The sequence below is a fragment of the Furipterus horrens genome, unplaced genomic scaffold (genome assembly GCF_987537825.1).
Source record: "Furipterus horrens unplaced genomic scaffold, mFurHor1.1.pri manual_scaffold_11, whole genome shotgun sequence".
NCBI classification, from domain to species: domain Eukaryota; kingdom Metazoa; phylum Chordata; class Mammalia; order Chiroptera; family Furipteridae; genus Furipterus; species Furipterus horrens.
This window is the reverse complement of record NW_028327181.1, coordinates 69679466-69699712: the sequence shown is the minus strand read 5'-3', so window position 1 is coordinate 69699712 and position 20247 is coordinate 69679466. Positions and strand designations below refer to the sequence as shown.

General features: G+C 49.9%; 1 protein-coding gene across 4 annotated transcripts in view; it reads right to left on the bottom strand.

Annotated features, from left to right (window-relative positions):
• The window catches only part of CUEDC1 (CUE domain containing 1), an 81714-nt gene extending 64448 nt beyond the window's left edge, over window positions 1-17266 (bottom strand). For 2 of the 4 annotated variants that reach the window (XM_090291270.1, XM_090291266.1), the window contains exon 1: window positions 17103-17264. The gene's annotated coding sequence lies outside the window, so the exon portion shown is untranslated. Of the gene's footprint in view, window positions 1-17102 lie in introns of all 4 variants that reach the window. The other 2 variants (XM_090291267.1, XM_090291268.1) reach the window with 2 other exon arrangements.
• Window positions 17267-20247: the final 2981 nt, after the last annotated feature.

Sequence of the window (20247 nt, the reverse complement as noted above, 5' to 3'; positions counted from 1 at the left end):
GAAAGAGAGTTCACATAGGCACTGACTTAGGGAAAGTCGGCCTCAGGGTTGGACTGGGCATTTGAAGCTGATGGTACTTCACTCACACAAGGCAGAAAAAGACCCGAGGGTTACCGACATACACAGCAAACCTAGTCAGAGGGGCTTGATACCCCGACCAAAAGTGTCTGCACAAGATGCCAGCCCAACTCCAGGGAGCATCAGGCTCGAAACCCCTCTGGATCTCAGATGACTCTGATAAAACCATGAACCTCTTTCTCTTTTGCAAAAATCACATCATATTCTCCTAGCTCCCAGCTCTGCCATGGGCCATTTCCCTACATCATAACCCTCCCTGCCCCTCACTCCTCTCCCCTCAACCATATCCTTCCCTCTCTCAGAATTGTGCTTAAAACAAATCTTCAGGCACTAACATAGGGTTTCTCAACCTTGGGCACCATTGCCATTTGGGGCCAGATAATTCTCTGTTTGGGGGCTTGTCCTGTCTGTTGGAAGATGTTTAGCAGCAAGATCCCTGGCCTCTACCCACAAATGCCAGTAGCACCGCCATCCCCAGTTGTGACAACCAGAAATATCTTTAGACACTACCAATGTCTCCAGGGGGACAAAAGCATCTCCTGGTGCCACCTGAGAAACACCCGGGAAGCTTATAAAACTCACCCATGCCTGGGCACCACCCCACACACACATTCTGATTCTGGTCCAAATTTCACAAGTAAACATGAATGCCTGTCACTTTAGAAGTCCTTAATGTTCTTTTAAGGTGTTGGCTCGGTCATTCAGAATCTCTCCAGAAGCACGAACTATATCTTCTTTTTTTCCTCTCTCCACAAAGTTCCAGACAGTGCTCCATGAGGTTCCTCCTTTTTTATGCTCATTGGAAAAGTCTGGAAAGTTATTGAGCCTCCTTCACCCCTACTTCAGATGAAGAAGCCACTTCCAACAGCCCAAATTCAACAGCATGTGACAAGGAAGAACTTCCACACTTCCACATTTCAAAGGGCAGGGCAGGGCAGGGGTGGGGCACACATTGGCAGAAGAGATAGGGGTCCATCAGAACCTAGCCACCTGATCTTGGTCCAAGCTCTGAATGAGACCCCCTTCAGGATTCTCCCTTGGGTGTGAGGAACCCACTGCACAGACAGGGTGCCAGCTGTGTATACGCCAGTTCACTGAGCCCCCAACCCCGACCCCGCCACTCCCAACCAGAATGGAAGGCGTGAGGCTGGGGGTCAGCAGCAGTGGTAGGAACGCCAGTCTACCAGGCTGGACACGGCCGGTGTCCTCAGGCTGACAGTGATTTGAGAATGCATATATGCAGACCCAGAATCAGCTCCTTTCTGAGCCCCAAGTCTAGGATCTTTTCCCACATCCCCCTTAAGGATCCCCAGGAGGATCTGGAGAGCTGACTGAGGTAGGCCTGGCCAGCATTCCCAGGGGTGGTTGGGTCTGTGTCCTACCGCCTCTCCTCCACACACCTGAGGTGGCAGTGTCAAGGGAGAAGAGGGGGTTATTAACCCCTGTCATCCCTAAGAAGTGGAAATGCATTCATCACCCACTCATTCAGTAGCAAATGTAGAGAAAATGCCTTGTAAGTGACCTACGTGCTTAGAGAGCAGACATGCCCTCCTTCCTGATGTTTATACTTGAGTTAGCTTAAAGGCCAACTGATGGGCGGCGAATCTAGGGACCAAGCTCCCCCGAAGTCAGCAAAGGCTATTTAAGCTCTCAAGTCAGATTTCTCACTAAGATTCATGGGCTAATACATAAGAATGTAAATTGACAATGTGGTTACACTGCATATAATGAATGATTTAGGGTTTCTTTTTTTCTGAGATGATACTTGTTTGATCTTCATTGCCAACAGGATGAGCAAGCCATAATGATCTGCTTCAGGTGGTCCTGGCCAGTTTATTGAATCAGCCTAGGTGACCAGCGGGACAGCGACTTTTTTCAAGCTTCCTTCCCTCCCTCAGTGACACACACACACAGACACACACATACCGTTGCCTAGAGACCGAACACATTCCTGATGCTTACGTTTCTTTTCATTCTCCAGAAGCTGGAGCTTTGGAAACGGGGCCTCCAGGAAACACGCCCGGAGCAGGAGAGAGGAGGAGAACCCAGAGTGACAGTTCCTCACAACGGGCCTGCACCCTCCCAGCTGCCCTCCCTTTCCCCCTAGGTTTGAGAACGCCAGCAGGCTGGCACTGAAGGGCTCCCACAAGGAACAAGGCCCCCTTTGAGAGCTGTGTTTACCCCAGTCCAGGGCCGGGGTTGCCATGGCCACCGGCCACTTTGGCGGCCCAGAGCAGGCCTCAGGCCAGGAACTAGCCCTGACTTCCTTCTGGGGGACCCTACTGCCCCCCACCACCCCTCTCTTAAGCCCCCACAACTGCTGAAAATGCTGATTTTTCTCCCCTATTTCATTTCATTTATTTTATTTTTAAAAATTTATTTCTTGAATTGACTGGGCTGACACTAATAAAATTATACAGGTTTCAGGTGTAGGATTCAATAATACATCATCTGTATATTGTATTGTTGGAAACACTGATATTCATAAAGTCCTTGCGTCAATTTTCATCAAGTCCTCAGTTGAAAACATAATCCTAAAGGGAATGAAAGAAGATTAAAGCTCTTCCCTGAGCCATCCCAGAGGCTCCCCAGAGAAAGGCCGGTGACTTGACCTGCCTGCTGCCTTCTAGGGGCAGAGACCTCGGGGTCAGGCAGAGAGAGGAGGCTGGCCCAGCAACACCGGCCTCCCATGTGGCCCTGCCTCCTCACCCACACTCATCCACCTGCTAATGGCGATGGCTTATTTATGTAATTCATTATCACCCTGCCCCAGAGCCAAGCAGGGCCCAGCAGGGCCTGAGTGGCAGAGGCAGAGGACCAGGCCTGACCGCATCTCCTGTCTCCCCTCTCCCGGCCCTGCCTCAGCCCCAGGGATCTTCAGCTCTCGCTGGCCCCACATTCCTCCCTTGTCCCTTCCCCCAGAAGAAGCCAGAGGGAGCTGAGCCTCTAAATAATTCAGCCCTCAAATTGCTCTGTGGTCAGGAGGGTTCCTTCATTTATTTTTTAACTCTCCAGGCTCTGCAGTTTCACAGCAGGAAGCACTTGAATCCCAAACCTGGACCTGGTTTTAGGCCCAGGAGTGAGGTGAAGGAGCCACTAAACTTTTAAGTGTCTACAGTCATCTGGAATTCAACAAATCGCTGGGCCCCGGCCACAGTGGCTGGGAAGCAGGACGGGGCAGGGGGAGGAGGAGCCACAGGCCCTGGGGGCTGTGTCTGCACCACGCTGCACCTCCCGGTGCTGGCAGCCTGCTAGACTTGCCTCTCTGTCAGCGGTCTCCTGACCTCCAGCTTCCTAGCCTCTCTCAGGCCTCTTCCTGCATCCCCACCGGCCCCTATCAAGCCCTCCTGTTCATTCCAACTCTCACAAGGTCGGGACACAGTATTACTACACAGCCACAGGGCCTTAGAATCGGCCAGTTTTACCTTTTATTAATAATCTGATTATTAATTTGCCGATATTTTATTGAGCCTTCTTTTCATGTAATCCCCACAGTAACCATATGAGGTAGGACTACAAATACCTTCATTTCACAAGCGCGGAAATGGAGACTCAAGGAAGTTAAGAAACCCCCCCAGGTCATCCAGCTAGGAAATGGAGAACAAGCATTCAGACTCCACCGTCTAATTCTGGACTCCACGCCTTCATCCCCACAACACACAGACACGTGCAGATGTGCACGCACAGAACCCTCACAGAGCAGAACGAAGCCCAGACAGGTGAAGTGACTTGCCCACATTCACACAGCCAGCTGGGGCAGTCGGTTGGACAAGGATCAAAGTGCATAATCAGGGCAAACATCCTTTCCACATCACACAGTTTCAACCACAGAAGCATCCATATTTACCTAGGTGAGAGCAGCCTCAAAGTACTCTCTCTTTTACAATGTAATGGCCTAATGGCCTATAAAGCTAGCTTGGCCACTGGCAATACCCCTTGCTTGTCCAGCTCACCCTCTCAGGTCCCTGCTCCACGACCTTCCAACAAACAGCTCCCCTGCCTCCACCAAGACTTTTAAATTCTCTCACATAGCATTATAATCTCTCTCATCCCCCTTCAGGGCAGGGCAACAACTTCTAGGATTCCTAAGGAGAAATCCCAGGTGTAGCCAGCTCACATTTATGCAGCTTTCTTAGAGATATTATCAAATCAACCTGAGGTGAGCTTGGGCACCTTTTTGAGGAGTGCCTCTTGCCCCATTCACGGGGGAAGGCCCCCCCAAGCCATGGTGGTCCTCCAGGCTACAGCTGATTGGACCAACAGGAAACCGCTGACACAAATGGGCCAATCAGATTCTCTTCCCAGGAATTTGAATCAGGGTTCTGAGACACTATTGAGTCAAGAATGAGGCTGGTGGCGTTGGGAGCTGACCGCCATGACGTCCGGAGTAACACAGAAGCAGTGGCGCCCTGCGGCTCCAGGCCCTTAGAAGGTCTGTCATGTTTCCTGCCTTGGTTCTTCCATTCCCCTGTGGCTTCAAATAGCTCACGCTGGTTTCTGTTACTTGCAACCACTAAAGTCTGAACTAAAAGATGGGCTGGATTATTATCCTCCTTTTAGAGATGAGGAAAGAGGCTCACAGAAGTGAAGTGACTCAATGAATGTCACATGACCAACATGTCCTAAAGAAGAGCTTCCATCTCTGCTATGTGACTTTCCTTCAGTGCCATCCCGTGTCTGCTTCCCCGGATTAAAGGAAGTGACAGGTGTTCCCTTCCTTAAGTGTAAAAAAATCCTAGCTGAGGATAAGTGATTAGCCAGAAGTACTCCCAAGGACTAAAGCCAGGGATAAGAAATACAAAATCCTCCCCTTGACACCGTCAAGACAGTCAAGACAGCCCTTCGCCCTCTACATTTCCCAGTCTCCCTTGCAGCTACGTTGGAGCCGTGTGACTAGTTCTGGCCAATAAAATGAAGATGGAAGTACAGGTGTCAGTTCCTTGCCAAGGCAGTCAAAGGCCAGGGGCTGCCTCTGTCCCTCTCTTCCCCGTCTGGGGTAACCCTGAAGGCCCCATATTCCGCAAGGTGTGGCTCCAGGTGGAGGAGGATAGCCCTAACCCACATCAGACCTTCCAAAAGCACAAATTTAATCTAGACTGTGTCAAGCTACTGGGATGTCTGGACTTGATTATTAACACAGCATAGTCTAGCTTCTCCAGACTGAAGCGGACCAATTCTTCAACCTGGGCCCTTCAGCACACTGCTCTGGTCTGTAGGATGCTACATTTGTTTGTTTAACATTCATTTATTTAACAAATATTTCTAGAGCACCAATGCCAGATGCTGTAATGGGTACAGCCAAGAGCACAAGAGTAAAAATGACCTAACGCCCCCTCCCCTTAAGAAGCTCCCTATCTGATGACTCCCCCAGCCCCCACTTTGGGACTAAAAGGAACAGTTGTATAGGCGTGAAAGCAGGACCTCCCACCCTGCCATTGGCTAAACTGAGCCTGGAGAAAAGGTAAGCTGCCAGGAGACAAAGACAGCTTGTCCCTGGGACTCTAAGAGGGTGGCAGCCAAGAGTGAATTCATACCAGGCTTTCACACCCTGGGCTCTACCAGCTCCCCTCCTGCCAGCCTCATGGCCACACACAGTGTTTCCCTTGCCCAGGGCACAGAACAGAGGAGACAGAGCATCAAGGAGGAGTCATCGAGAGAGCAGGTGGCCGGTAGAAAACCGAAGTAGCACAAGGCACAGCTCAGCTGCCCTGCCCATCCTCTGCAGAAGTATCTTCTCTGGGACTCACCCCCCTGCCTAATTTATTTTAGCCGCCAAAATCCCCAACAACTGAGCTTTTCTGTCCCTTACACCACACCGTTAAGGACCAACCAGAGAAATCATCACTGTCAGGAACTGCTGTCTCGCTGCACGCCTCTTTACGCCAGAAGCTAGATGCCAGTTAGGCAGGCAAGGTTGCCAGGTACAGCTGTGTGCACTGTTCACTGCACAGGATGCCCATGCAGAGGGGTGAGTGGGGCTCGAATCCAGCCCGTGCTCTGCTTACCAAGCTGTGTACCCAGGAGAAAGGGTCCCCTCTTCTAGTTCACACACAGGTGTCTGCTACATGCCATCGCCATACAAGCACTGCAGCTGGGGCTTTTCCATAATGAGTGAAGCTTGGCGGTGGGTGTGTGGGAATTTACTATACTAGGCTCTCTACTTTTGTGTCTGTTTGAACATTTTCACAACAAAAGTTTCAAACAAAGAAACGAAAAAAAAAAATCTCACCCAGGAAGTGGCTGTGTTATTGGGACAAAGGTATAAGTGGTCCTCAAATAACATTGTCGTTTTGTTCCATGTCATTTCGTTACAACGTTGATGAGATGCTGGAGGAACTTAACTCTTGTTTATATCAATTGGTCTAGTTATCTGTTATTTCACCACAGTTCCAAGAACTTATGGATGATGTTAAGTGAAGACTTACTGTACTTTACCGCTTAGCCCTCAGCCTCAGTTCTCACATCTCAGATGACCATAGTCCTTGGCTCACAGGTTTGGTATCAAGACTCAATTACATTAAGCAAAGTGCTTGACACTGAGTTAAGTCCTCCTACAAATGGGAGCTATTAATAGTAGCTGCTGATGATGAGGGGCAGGAAGGAAATTGAGGCAGGAGTGAGGGCCCAGGGGCATTGCTGAGAAAAAGCAAACGCCCTGAGAAACGTGTGCCAAGAAACCAGCAAGAGTCTGAAAACACAACCACCCTATTAACGTGCCTATGTCGGGCTTCCGGAAGGTTGGTCAGACGGAGAGCGTTTTCTTGCCACCTCTTCCTCTGAGGCCATCTTTACATCTGTCTGGGGACAGCAGCCTCAGCTCAGAATCCAAATTAAGGTCCACAGAAAGGTCACAAAGAGTGGCTCAGAAAAGGATGTGCTCCCCAGCCTCCCAGCAAACTCAGAGAACAGAGCAACTGGGCGGTGGGGCTTGGTGGGTAGGAAGCACTCCCTCCTGGATGGCTCCTTTCTGGAGTCCTAGAAGAGAACCAGAGGTCCCCCAAATGTCCCAGGGTCAAGCACTAGCACGGGGAGGGCCCCTGCCAACTTCACTGGTCAGTATGAGTAGCCATTCACATCTCTGAAGGTCAAAGACTATTTTTGAATTGTCTATTTTCATGTAATAAACTTTTATGTTAGTGTCTATTATCACCGCTGTGTGAATTTCCCCAGTAGTTTGTTATTAGAAAATGACACACTCCTATTAATTTCCCCTAAAGTTCATGTCCCAAACCTCACAGGGATGGAGAGGGCTGAGGGTGGCAGGGACAGGAAGCTGGGAATCCTTCCCAAAGGCCCTGGAGGGACCTCACCCTTGGCTGGAATCCCAAGGGCCTGTGCGTCCGGCTGGCCTCTGCCCTGGGAGGACACAGAAGGCTTCTGGTTTCAGTCAAATGCCATCTCACTCACTCTCTCCTTTCTTTTTTCTCTTCCAGCATGAAAGCTAATAGGATGATTCATTCTCTTATTAAATTGAACTCATGAGAAAAAGGGAAGTCACCCAAGTTCCCAATCCTCTCTCTGTGGAGCATGAACCTCTCCATGGCTCGTCCCCATACTCACTTCATAGAAATGCAGTAACAGAAATTCCACTAAAAAAGCTCATCCTTCACCTTCCCTTTAATATCCCAAGAATTCACTATGCTTGGTGGTTTTCTAAGATTCTAAAGCTGTCACAGCTTTGGGCTGAGTTAGGATTTAAAGACAGGCTTCCAAATAAAACGTGATAGGAGAGGAGACACGTGGCGCTCAAATCTGCAGACGGCCCAATCCCTCAGAGCAGATAGTAAAAATGAACCCAAGAAAACGTCCTTCTCTGTCCCTGCTGGCTCTCTTCAGCTCTGTCCCAAACTTAGAAACAGCTGTTTCCATATAACTCCAAAAAAAGCTCTCATATGCTCCGTCTCCTCATTCTTTCCAACACTGTGATCTGTACAGTTAATCTACCTCCAGGCTCAGCTTATCCCTCCCTCAGCTCAAGCAAGAGAAACTGTCATAGAATAAGCACAACACTGCAGCGTTATAAAGGCCTCTCCTCAGCTCCTTGTTCGGACTCAGCAGCCTGGCTGAGTGTGATCTCAGCTCCACAACTCACTAGCTGTGTGGCCTTGGGCAACTTGACTTAACCCTTTGCATCTTGTTCTCCTTATATGTAAGGTGGTGATAATACTATATTTGTCGGTTTGAGTAAATAAGTTAATACTCTTAAAATGCTTAGAAAGGTTCCTGGCATGCAGTATGCATGTAATAAGTATTAACTACTATTATTAGACGTTCACAACAATCCTGTGCATAGGGAGTGATTATTACCAGCTCGGTTTAATTGATGAGTTCAATAGCCACTTCTTATTGTGAGTATAATAATAGATTAACCTCAAGGAAAGTACAAATTAAGAAGTTAAGTAATCTGTCCAGAATGACACAGTCCATGCATATCTGAGTTGAGACTGGATCTCTGGTCTTTTAATTTTTTTATTTATTGATTAACTTTTAGAAAGAGAGGAAGGGAGAGAGAAAGACAGAGAGAAATATCGATTTGTTGTTCCACTTATTTATACATTCATTGATTCTTGTATACACCCTGATCAGGGATCGAACCCACAATTTTGGTGTATTGGGATGATGCTACTCAGCCAGGACTTGAATCTCTGCCCTTGAGCTCCACATTGCACACACACAAATTACAAACACACACCAATTTCACACTTTAAAACCCCTCCTCCCTCAGGCATGGAAATTTGAGAAGTCCCATGGATCAGCATCAAAAACACATTTCAATTCTGTAACCCCCAGAGACCAGCAAGATCTCAAGGGAGTGCTGCAGGATCTGTCAAACAAAATTAATTTCTATTTGTTTTCAGATTTCAAGAAAATACACCAACTAGGCCTTACAGGAGTGGGTGCCACCCTACCCAAGGTGTCAAAAGACCCCAAAGGCTGAGGATCACACTGGCCTCAACAATGTTTCAGACTAAAAGGGCTCCCTGGGGAGGCCCCTACTCCCTAGGCTGTCAGCGATTTGCAAAAAGGTCAGAGCAAATCACTTGGGAGTGTATGCACAGCCTAAGACATGTGGACTTCTGCCAAGCCCACATTTTTAAAAAAACATGCACTGTCTTCACCCTTGATAAATAGCAGACAGGCTACAGAAATATTTCCATTACACCCAAAGCCTGTGTGCCACCACACTCATTGAAGTGGAGGTTTCCAATTTGAAAAGAACTGCTCGGTAAAAACATCTAAAATCACCCCAACCCTTCCAGTAGAGGTAACAGATTGGAAGTTCTAAACATGAGTACATTATTTTTGTGGAAACAAAGGATGTAAACATACAACCTCATGCCCAAAGTTTAATTATATCTAATAAATGGATTAAACTCATCTAACTCTATGAACGCTCATGAGATTTCTACATAAGCGCTTTCATGAACATGTATTTCAAGACTGTGTTGAAATAACCTCATGGCCATGCTGGAGAGAGCTAGGGATAAAAAGAGTCTAGCGTTGTAGCCCTGGCTCTACCACACCAGCCATGGACTTTATGAAATAATAGTAATAACAACAGCAGCAGCACTTAACATTTATTGAGGGCTTATAATATGCCAAACATTGTGCTCAGGGCTTTATAAGTATTGAATCCTCATCCAACAACCCCTAGGGACTATTATTATTCCCATTGGGTGGATCAGGGAACTCAGATTGAGTAAATTGCCCAAGAACACAGCAGCGACTAGCAGAGGCTGGATTAAGACAAGGGCGGTCTGACTTGGTGTTTTTAACCACATACCATAGGTCTTTTCCAGGTGCTTAATGGCCCAGGACCACAAATTCCTCTAGGAGCCATCTGGATGATCTTCAAAATCCTTTCCGGCTTTAAGATTCAATGATTCTCTCTTTTAGAAATCATATGAATTTACAACTGTGAGAAATACAATGTAGCGAAGCTCTCCTACTGCTGAAGTGGAATGAGACATCTGCGCAGGCCTCCCCCAGAACCAGGCAGGGGAGGAAACGGCTGATCTTCTAGGATAATGATGCCCTGGGAAACAACCAGACTGGCCCCAGACCACCTCATGAAAAACGACAGCTTGAGGCTCTTAGAGGATGCACCAACTTGCAAAGGTCTGCAAGTTCTCAACTATCATCAGCTCGCAAACCTTAATTGGACCTTTTTTTTTTCCCCTTTAAGGAAAGTCAAATGCAAGAAAATACTGCACAGTTGGGTAACACTTTGCTTGCCTCTCAGGTCTACACCCTCTCATGGAAAACCCCCCTTATCCAGAAAATGTTTTACAGCTTCCGCACGTCCTCCGAGCCTGTGGCTCAGTAATCCCGTAACTGCACGGAGCTTTGTCCTGTGCACGCCTGCTGACACCTTGACACAGTCCCTCCCTCACCACCCAGCCCCGTCTCCTGATGCACACTCAGTGGGCTGCCTCCCCGAGTCCATCTCTGACTTATCTCCTTCCTCCCTCTGCCCACCCACCTTGCCAGCAGCTGATAACAACCAATGGTGAAACTCTCTCCCAGCTCACCCTCCTCTCACTGTTCCCAGCTCACTCTCTCAGCTCCTGGTACAGCCTGAAACCAAAACTAATCTCAAATCTGAACAAAATGAAATCATTTCCTACGCCTGATCATCCTACATGACCGCAGAGAATCTTCTCCTCAGAAGACCTCCAAGTCCAGCTTGTTGGTCACCCGAAGAAACGGAGCCCTGTAGGTGCCCCCCTAGAACCTAATGCTTCCTTAATGAATAAGGGATGACAGGGTTAGAGGAGGAAGCAAGAGTTCATGCCATAATGTTTTCTGCGGCTGCTTCTCTTCAATTTCCACAAGTCGATTTAAATTCACCCTAGGAACTGCAGTTCGCCACCCGGTATTTTAAACTTATTGTCCAGCATCGGTTCTTATTTGGCTCATCCTTAATAAGATTCTCTTCTGCGAGCAAGCCTTGTTCTTTTTGGAGATCTCTATAGGCATTCTGGATAGTAGATTGCCATACTACATTTTCCTAAATTTGAAAAATGCAACCTTTACTTCTGTGCAAGGAACAACAATCAAAAAAACTAAAACAAACAAATAAAGCAAGTCACTATAAATGAACATAACGTCAGCCCCTAATGATCCTTCAAAGAACTCTACATTTTGGGAAAGATCTTAAACTGTATTTTGTTGATTACCCTTGCCTCCAGCACCATTTTGGGCACCCTTCTCTGTTGCTGGGGGCGTATTATAGAATAATACTACTTCTGGCTGAAGCAAAACAGAATTGGAAGGGTAAATGTATTGGCCCCACAACTGACGGGTGAAAAATAGCTTTTGGACTGTCTGCTATTTATTCTTCATTCAGCAAAAGTTCTAGAGGGTCCCATATATGCGCCTGAAACTCTTCTAGGTACTGGGCCGGCAGGGTACATGAGATGGCCTCTAGCTCCAACGGGGCACACCATTCTCAGGAACATCTGAGTAGGAGCGGATGCTTTCTCTAGTTTCAACAGCCAGACAAATGGTTGATACAGGTTTTCTACAGCCCTCTTCACAAGGCTTGGTTGGGCTCCATCCTCGAGGGCTGTGGGGAACTCCCAGGAAGCATCCCCTCTGATCGGGATCAGAGCAGGGGAACCCCCCTCCCCTTTTTGGGCGGATTTGGTTTGTGTCTTGGCTCATTAATTAATGGGTGAGCCTCTCATTACTGGGCATTCTTCAGTTACTTCAATGGTAAAATGAGTGGTTAGGCCAGATACCAGCAACCTCCTAGCTCAAAAGTTCCAGCTCCTTTGACCCTTATATCACTGAGCCAACACAGACCTCTCTGGGTATCTATTTCATCTTCCTGTCTCCAGATGAAACCTCTTAAACCACAAAGACAAATGCAATTGGTTCCCATTTCTAAAGACCTTTGGGGGAGGCCATTCCCCTCTGCTCCTGAGTCACTTGCTCTCACATCCTATCTGGAACCTTGTCCTCATACCTTACTGGAATCCTTCTTCCACGGCTTGCATTCATTTGCCTCTGGTTATCCTTCTAAGTACGCAGACAGGAGTGAATCACTGTGTTCTGGGCAGTAACTCTTACGAGATTTTTATTTCTTCTTCAGCATATTCACTGCAGGCATTACAGGCAGTGACTATTAAAAACCACAAAGACATCAAGGAAGCCAACCACACTTCCCAGTTCCTGCCTGATCCAGAAAATGTGATCCTAGGTTACACTCTGAGTTCACGGAGTAGGAGAATAATGTCACTGCCCCATGGTCAGATCAAAAGCCGCAGAAATAGCAGCCACCTTGACCCTCACTCAGCCCAAGTGCCCCTCTTCCAAGAAGCCTTCCCTGCCCCAACTCTTCTGGATGGCAAAGCACCCTTTCCTCAGTGTTCTGCTTCACTGCAGCACTTGCCATGGCAACTGGAGTTCTAGGCTAATGTATTTATCTCCCCTACTAGACTGTAAGCATCTTGCAGGCAGAGGCCATGTCTTAGGGACCTTTGTACTCAGGGATAGGTTCCAGTAGTGTCTGGTACTTGGCCAGGGATTCTCAGCAGCCTGTGCTAGCCTGAACCCTCCAGACATGTTCCAATGGTGCCTAGACATTGACAGCCCTTCAGGCAGAGCATCAAACCCCTCCAATTCCCACCACCACCACCACCTCCCTCCATTCCCCCAGCTCAGTAGGGGTCTCTCTGAGAATTTCTTGAAGGATGTACACTCTGTAGCCTGGGCCTCTTAGGCTCAAATCCTGGCTCTGCCATTTTCTAGTTATGTGGTCTTGGGTAAGTTATTTAACCTCTTTATGTCTCTTTTGTCACTGAAAAAGAGAGGTCTCATGGGGTCTTGTGAGGATTAAATGAGCTGATCCATGAGAAACATTTGGAACAGGGTCTGACCCATAGCAAGTGCTCAGTGAGTGTTAAGAGTTATTATTTCCCAAGCCTATTATTTTACAGAACTCCCCACCCACCACCTGCAGCTTCCACTCTTGTCCCCCTCCCCTGCCACAAGACCCCCATCCTCCAGGACCCCTTTGCCCTGTTCCTCCAGGACCAATGTCAGCATTAACATAAAAAGTCATTCACCTGTCCTCATGATTATGATCCTCTCCCCACCTTACCTCTACCAACCTTTAAGGCAAATTCTCCAAAGAGAAGGGAGAAGAGTTGGTTCCATAGCAAGGCTATAAATGCTGAGTAATTCTGCCCCCAACTGTGCTTCTCTACCCATCCCCCTTGACATTTCAGGCTCCCCAGCTTCCCTCTGTGCGATCCTCTCTGCTCATAATTTAAGAGCAAGCCGCACCCCACCCCAGCCCAGCCCTCCAGACTCAGCCTCCACGGTTTTTGCCAAAGATTTTCCTTGACAATAAGGAGACTCAGAACGGTAGCACCGCCTGCACAAATAAAAATAACGGTGTCTACTCCAGAAATGTTTACTCTTGGTTGCCAGATAGGAGGGAGTTTGGGAGTCTGGGTAAAAAAGGTGAAAGGTTTAAAAAGTACACATTGGCAGTTATAAACTAGTCACGGGGATGTCAAGTACAGCAAAAGAAATATAGTCAATAATATTTTGATAACTATATATGGTGTCAAGTGGGTGAAAGATTTATCGGGGGGATCGTTTTATAAGGAATACAGATGTAATTTACAAAAGGAATGCTTACCCTTCGTCTGGCAAACATGTTAGATCTCCTTTAACTCTTCCTCGAGCTGAGAAAGTGAGGCACAAAGTCACAGAGTAAGACGGAAAGTTGGGGTTCTAACTGAGGATGCGTAACTTCAAAGTCTGTGCTCTAAGCCACTAAACTGTGCGGAAATGGGCATACAGCGGCTGAATTGCCTCTAGGGGTGGAGGTTCGACCAATGGAGCTGGAACTCCTTTATGCCACCAATCACTCCTCAAAGACACGTGGTGCCACCATAATGAAAGTGAAATGGGCACATTTTACGGAAAGGGAGTTTATGTTTACAGGCAGTATTACTGTATTCATCATTATGACCTGTTTTAAAGATAAGCGCAATGGCTGCATTACGAGGAGCGCACATATTGCTCTGACACATCGGAGGTACTAACTGGGAGGCCAGAAGCAGAGGGGACCAGAGAAGCGCTGAGTAAGCCAACTCAAACCAGCAACCTAAACTCACCAACCTGTGGCAGCCCGGGCAGTAGCAGACAGACAAGTCCTGGCCACTGAGAAATGTGAATTTTTAGTCACTGACACAGGACCTTACATCCCACTAAGACAACTTCCAAGTCAGAAGGCAGGGATCGTTGGATCACAGCATCTCCAAGGCCCTCTGTGGCTCTCACTTTCCAGAAGTCTAAGAGCCAACAAAACAGAGGCACCGCCTCCTCCAGGACACCTTGTGTAGTCCGAGGTGATCCCTGTCTGACTTGCAGCTTCCTGCCTCCAAGGTTTTAGAATGCTCCTGCCTATGTTGCTTATTGCCAGGATGGGAATAATCCATCAGAGTAAATGTAGGAAGCTCTGAAGGAAGAAACAAGTGTGAATGCTACTATATGCCAAACACTGTGCTTGCTATTTAAACAAAGAAAAATCCCCCTGAGCTCACTGTCTGGGGGCACTTGAGCCTCAGAAGGGCTTCTCATTACCAAGGCAAAGAAGTTGCAGATGGCAGACTCTACCAAAGGCTCTTCCAGACCCCCAGCGAGGGTAGATGTCACAGACACCTGAGTGGCAGCCAGGGCACAGTGAGCTTTGGCTCAGAAACAAAAGGCAGGCCAGACCTCCTCGGATGTACTGGGATGGTGACAGTCATCTTCTCTGGCCTCCATGTGCCTTTTAAAGTCCACAGGAACCTAAGGAACCTATAATATGTAGACCCTGGTCTTAGACAACTCTACCTCAAGACCTCCTCAAAAGGAGGTGCAACTTTCACAATTACACTTTCCACTGAGCACTTTCTCCTACCTCAACCCCTTTTTTCCCAAGAATGAGCTGGAGCTCTTCAAGCACCTGGATCCTATACACAGCTGAAACAACCTTACCTTATCCCTGTATTTACATCGAATTCAATAGTCCTGTGGCCCCAGCTCAGTGCCCAGAGCCTTCCCACCAGAAAGACAGCAAAATTAGCCCCTGGAGAAGGGTTCCACATCTGCCCCATCCTCTGGCTAGCTGTAGAAGCCTGGAATCTAGTCCAGAGTTTATAGGCCTCCATGGCCACAAGCCCAAAGTGACATCAGAAGGACAGGAGGAAGGGCCTCCTGAGAGGTCTACTCTTCACACTCCGGGATTACTCACTGACCAGCGGGCCACAAAGGAGGGAATTGTTCTGAAAGGCCTAGGTTGGACCACAGACTCTAGACCAGGGGGTCTTCATAGGGTCCCAGTTCCAAGGAGTACAGTAACTCTCTGATATTGCATATAGAATGTGTCTTTGCATTATGTGCATGTTTGGGGCAGGGTGGGGGGAGTTAAGAGTTTTCACCCAATTCTCAAAGGGGGCCATGATCCCAACCCCTGGCCCCCAGATATCCCCTATTCATCTTATCATCTCTAGGCCATACTCAGCTCTCCAAGGTCTCTCTCCTATTCAAGGATGTGCCCGCCCCTGAGGCCCCACTCTTGTACCCCTGTCTCCCGCTCCTTCCAGCTGCAGACAGAGGACAGGGGCTTTCAAACCCAACCCTCCTGCTCACAGGCTCCAGCTTCCTGGTAATCTAAACCAGGTTTTTCTCTCCATCCCAGAGATGCCACCCGCCATTCAAACTGAGGTTCCAATGGCATTGACCCCCAACTGCAGAGAGGGCCCGATTTCACACTTAATCCCACAGAGGTCCAATCTCATGGCGAGATGACTTCCTCCATGAGAGAATTCCTGGTGTCCTTCACCTCCTTGAGGCACACCTACCTATAGCTAACTCCACCCAGACTGTAAAGATGAGCCTCCTTGACAAAGAAAAGAGATGCAAGACCAGAAAATCTTCCTGAGTCCTTTCTCTTGGGCTAGGTGGTTCAGAGTGTGGCAGGATAACCAACAGGAAGGCTTGTTCCCGCTGTCCCATCACCCAGAATCTTTGGCGATGCTCCTGCCTGAGGGTCAGGTGAGGAGTGAGAGGATCTTCCTATATTCTGTGTCCCCTCTAGTACATTTTATTTCTAAACTCCTAGTCATTCCCCCCACCGTACACTAGAAGAAGAAGGAAGAAGAATAAAGAAGAAAAATTTTAAAAAAACCTCTCTCCCCCTAAAATAAACTCCTCTTATGGAACTTAAGTTCAGTATAAACTTACAGGAACTAAAACTTCTTTTACGGGGGAAAGAAATAGACAAGCCTTTCCTAGGTGTCAGGCAACAATACAAGGAGAAAATGAAGAGGAAGGAATGAATTAACCCAAACACCAACCCCCCAGAGCTTAGAGCCCGGGGCACAGGGAGACGGAGGGGCGGGGGGAGCAGGGGCGGGGACAGTGCTTTCTGAACTTTCTGTAGCCCAGACGCCTGGAGATGCGGCTCTCAGGGGACCGGGTGGGACCAGCTCAGGCTGAGCCGACCTGTGACTTCGGCGGGGGCAGGAAGTGAACCTCCCATCCTCCTAAAAGGAGCTCTTCCCCCAGCGAGCGCCCCAGCCAGCCGTCGCCAACCAGCCAGGGCCCCCGGACCCGGGCAAAGCGGGGAGGGGCGCCCACACAAAAGGGGGAGCGGTCACATAAGGGACCCCGGGCGGCGCCCGCTGGGGGGAGGCCTCGCTGCCCTGCCCCGCGCCCACCCTTTAATTCCGCGCCCCGTTCCCAGTCCCCAGAGGCCCGCACGCCCCGCGCGCCCACGGCCGGGAATGAGGTGGGGTCTCGGGAGGGAAGCGAGCCCGGGACCTGTCGCACGCGGCTGGGCGGCATGGGCTCCCGGGGAGCCGCGGCAGCAGCACCGGGAATCAAACTCATGCTGGCCCAGCCCTCCCGGCGGTGCTTCGGCGATCGGTACCGAGAAGGTGGGGCCGCCGGGCCGGGGCCGGGATGGCGAGAGGGGCGGCCGGCTGGGGCCGCGCCTGGGGACGAAAGGGAGGTCTTACCGAGCACCCGCCACGCGCGTCCGCGCCCCGCGGGCCAGTGGGGCCGGCGGGCTGGGGGAGGGGCGGCGATCCCGCGGCAGCGGCAGCGGGCCCGGCGCGGCGGCGCGGCTGAGGCGCGGGAGGCGGAGAAAGCGAGGCGAGGCCGGCTTCCTAGAGGCGGGCGGCTAGAAATGCAGCTGTCCTTGCGCGCCTGCCGGCGGGGCCACAAGTGGGGCCGCGCGGGGAGGAGCGGGGCTGCGGGCGGGGCGGGGGCCCGGCGGTGGCGGCGGCGCCCCCAAGACCCTCTCCGACGCCCGACCCATTCGAGAGAGGGGCGACAACAGGAAAGCAACACGGAGGCGGGGGCTAGGGGGTCGCCGGGTGAAGGTCAGGAAAACCCCAGCCGTGATGTCCCTCCCCTGCTGGAGGCCAGGAGGGCATGAGCGAGGAGCCTCGGTATCCCGGGCAGAGCCTTGGTGCCTGGCGTCCTGCCCCTAAAGGCTCGGGGAGCGGCGATGGGACAGCGCACCCGGGAGGGAGTGGGGCGGGAAGACCTCGTCTCCGAGGGGAACCCGCAGAAGGTTAGGAGCCTGGGACAGCTGAGGTGCAGGGGAGAGGCGGCCCCCTGGGAGTTAGAGCTCAGGAAAGGAAACAAAATAAAATGGAAAGGCGAAGTCAGAGGAGGTGGTAGGAAGGATGTCGGGAAATCAATTATTACCCGTTCACACCGTCAGCTGCCACCTGCCATCTCCCCTTTGCCTCCCCAGCATCCCTGGCCATTTCAGGGGCTTCTGAGACCTGAGAAGGTTTTCCGCAAAACTTCAAAACTTGAACAATAAATGGGAAATCAACTTTGACTATTCTTTTTCCATGTGGTTTGGTTTAAAACTCCACTCTGGGGGGAGGGGGAGGGGGGGCACGTGGTGATCACCAAGCCGCTGCTCCGAAGAGGAGCTACATAGGGGATCTGAGGGGGGTGAAGGCCAGAATGCAGTTGCAGCCGTGCCCCATACCTCTCGCAAAGGGTCTGTGCCCTCCTCCTGGATAAGCCTGCCTTGGGGACCCACTTGCTCATCTGGGCCCAGCCCTCAAGGAGGAGCCCTCTCCCTTGCAGTCCCCTAGTTCTGCAGAGACAAATCAACATGCTCAGCCACAGAGACCTGATGGTAAAAACCACAAACCAAAGCACCCAGACACCATGTGTTTCCATCATTTACATGTCAAGAGTAAGTTCCTTCAGCATATTGGGAACCCGGGAGGGGGAGAAACCTCAGAACCACACCCTCCTTAAGGCAGCATGTAGAGTGGAGTTCCAGAGCTGGATCCCAGACCCCTCGGGGTATCTCCTCTCTCCCATCCCCTTTCCCTGGCTCCTTCGCTTGTTGGTACATTCAATTTGGGGAGTGACGGGTGATCCCATCAATCCCAGGTTAAAGATATTTAATCTAGAGGGACTGACCCATGCCTCCATGCTGACTCCTGGCTCCTGTCCTGAAATTGTGGCTGAGAGCTCGGGATTTATCTTCATTTCTGGCTGTCTACATCACGTTGTCATGTGTGTTACCTTACACTTGCCCACCATGCAGTTCATCGGCCACTCTTCTGCTTACTTGCAAGATCTTCCCTGTCACCTTGGCATTTTGGGGGGCCAGGAGAAAGCATCTGCCAACTTGAAGCTGTCCCTATTTGTACTCCACTCTGAGTGCTCATTAAAGCATTTAATATATTATAAACATAGTTAAATGAAATTAGTCACTGGAATGAATGATCTTCCTTGAAGCACTTCCTTTCAGAGCTGCCTTCCTGGAAGCTTTCCTCAGACTCCTTTCCTGCCTTTCAGACACCAAGGGAACCACCCTAACTCCCACCACTGCCTCTGAGCTAACCGTTCTCCTGGGTCCCAGGCCAGACCTCCCTCCGGCACTCCAGGCCCTCATGCAGAGCCGCCTACAAAGGCTCTCCACCTGCAGGCCTCCCAGACACCTCACCGCAAGGAGGCTAAAAGCGAACTCGAACTTGGAGCGCTTTCCTCGCCAAGCCTCCTCCTCACCCTCTGGCTTAGCAGTTGGAAATCTCAGTCCTCCTGTCCCTTCCCCTGAATTCTATTGGTTGTCAGGTTCTCTTTATCCCTCCCTCCCTTCACTCCCTTATTCCCCCAGCTTCTGCCCTGGCTTAGACCCCCATTGTCCCTGCTCATCTCAGAGCTCATCTCAGAGAATGAAATGTCTCTTTTGCTTTCAAGCCCAACCAACCCTCCTGCCTGCTTCAGGAGACTGTCCTTTCTTCCTCACCCTCTCTGCTTGCAACCTACAAGCAGTACAGGATGCCCACTTCTAAGAAACTCTACCCAAGCCTTGCCCTACCCTCAGGCCATTGCCCTAGTTCCCTCTTGCCCATTCATCTTCTTCCTGTAAGAAACAACTTCTACTCTCTCTGCTTCTTCTGTCCCCACTTAATCCCCAGTCTTCTACAATCTGGCTTTCTTCCCTGTCATTCCAGTAGGCTCCCAGTCTTTCCAACCTGTAGGCACTCTCCCTATTCTACTCCTTGGTCCCCTTGCAGCCCTGGATGAAGTTAACACCTCCTTGAAATGACTCCCACACCCACAGCTTGGCTTCTGACCTGCTTGGTTTCCAACTCCTTCATTCCTTCAGCTCTGCCTTACCCAGGGGCTTCTCCAGGGTGCAATCCTCTTAACTTTTCCATAAATCTCACAATTCTCAGGATGTTCTCATAGAGGGACTAGAGTGGAGCAGGTACCAACCCCTAATTCTCTCTATGCCTCAGTTTCCTCTTATGTATTTGGCACTCACAACAGTGCCCACCTCAAAGGACAGTGGTGAGGATTAAATCCACACAGGTGACGTGCCCAGAACAGTGCCTGGCATGTGAAATGTTCAGTAAGTGCTAGTAGTGTTATCTATAATATTACCGCATCTGCTGTCTGGTGGAGTGTTCTGAAGATTGATTCCTGCTCGTGTTCCCTCTCTCTGGCTCCTGACTGGCATGTGTGGCTGCCATTGGACAAGCTGTCCTACAGTCACCTTGCCATCAGCATGACAAGCCTAGCATCCATCATCTCCACATACTCCTTTGCCAGAAATCTCTGTCCTGGAGAAGGGCACCTCCCACTCACCCGGGCTACCAATTTCACATGCCACCACCC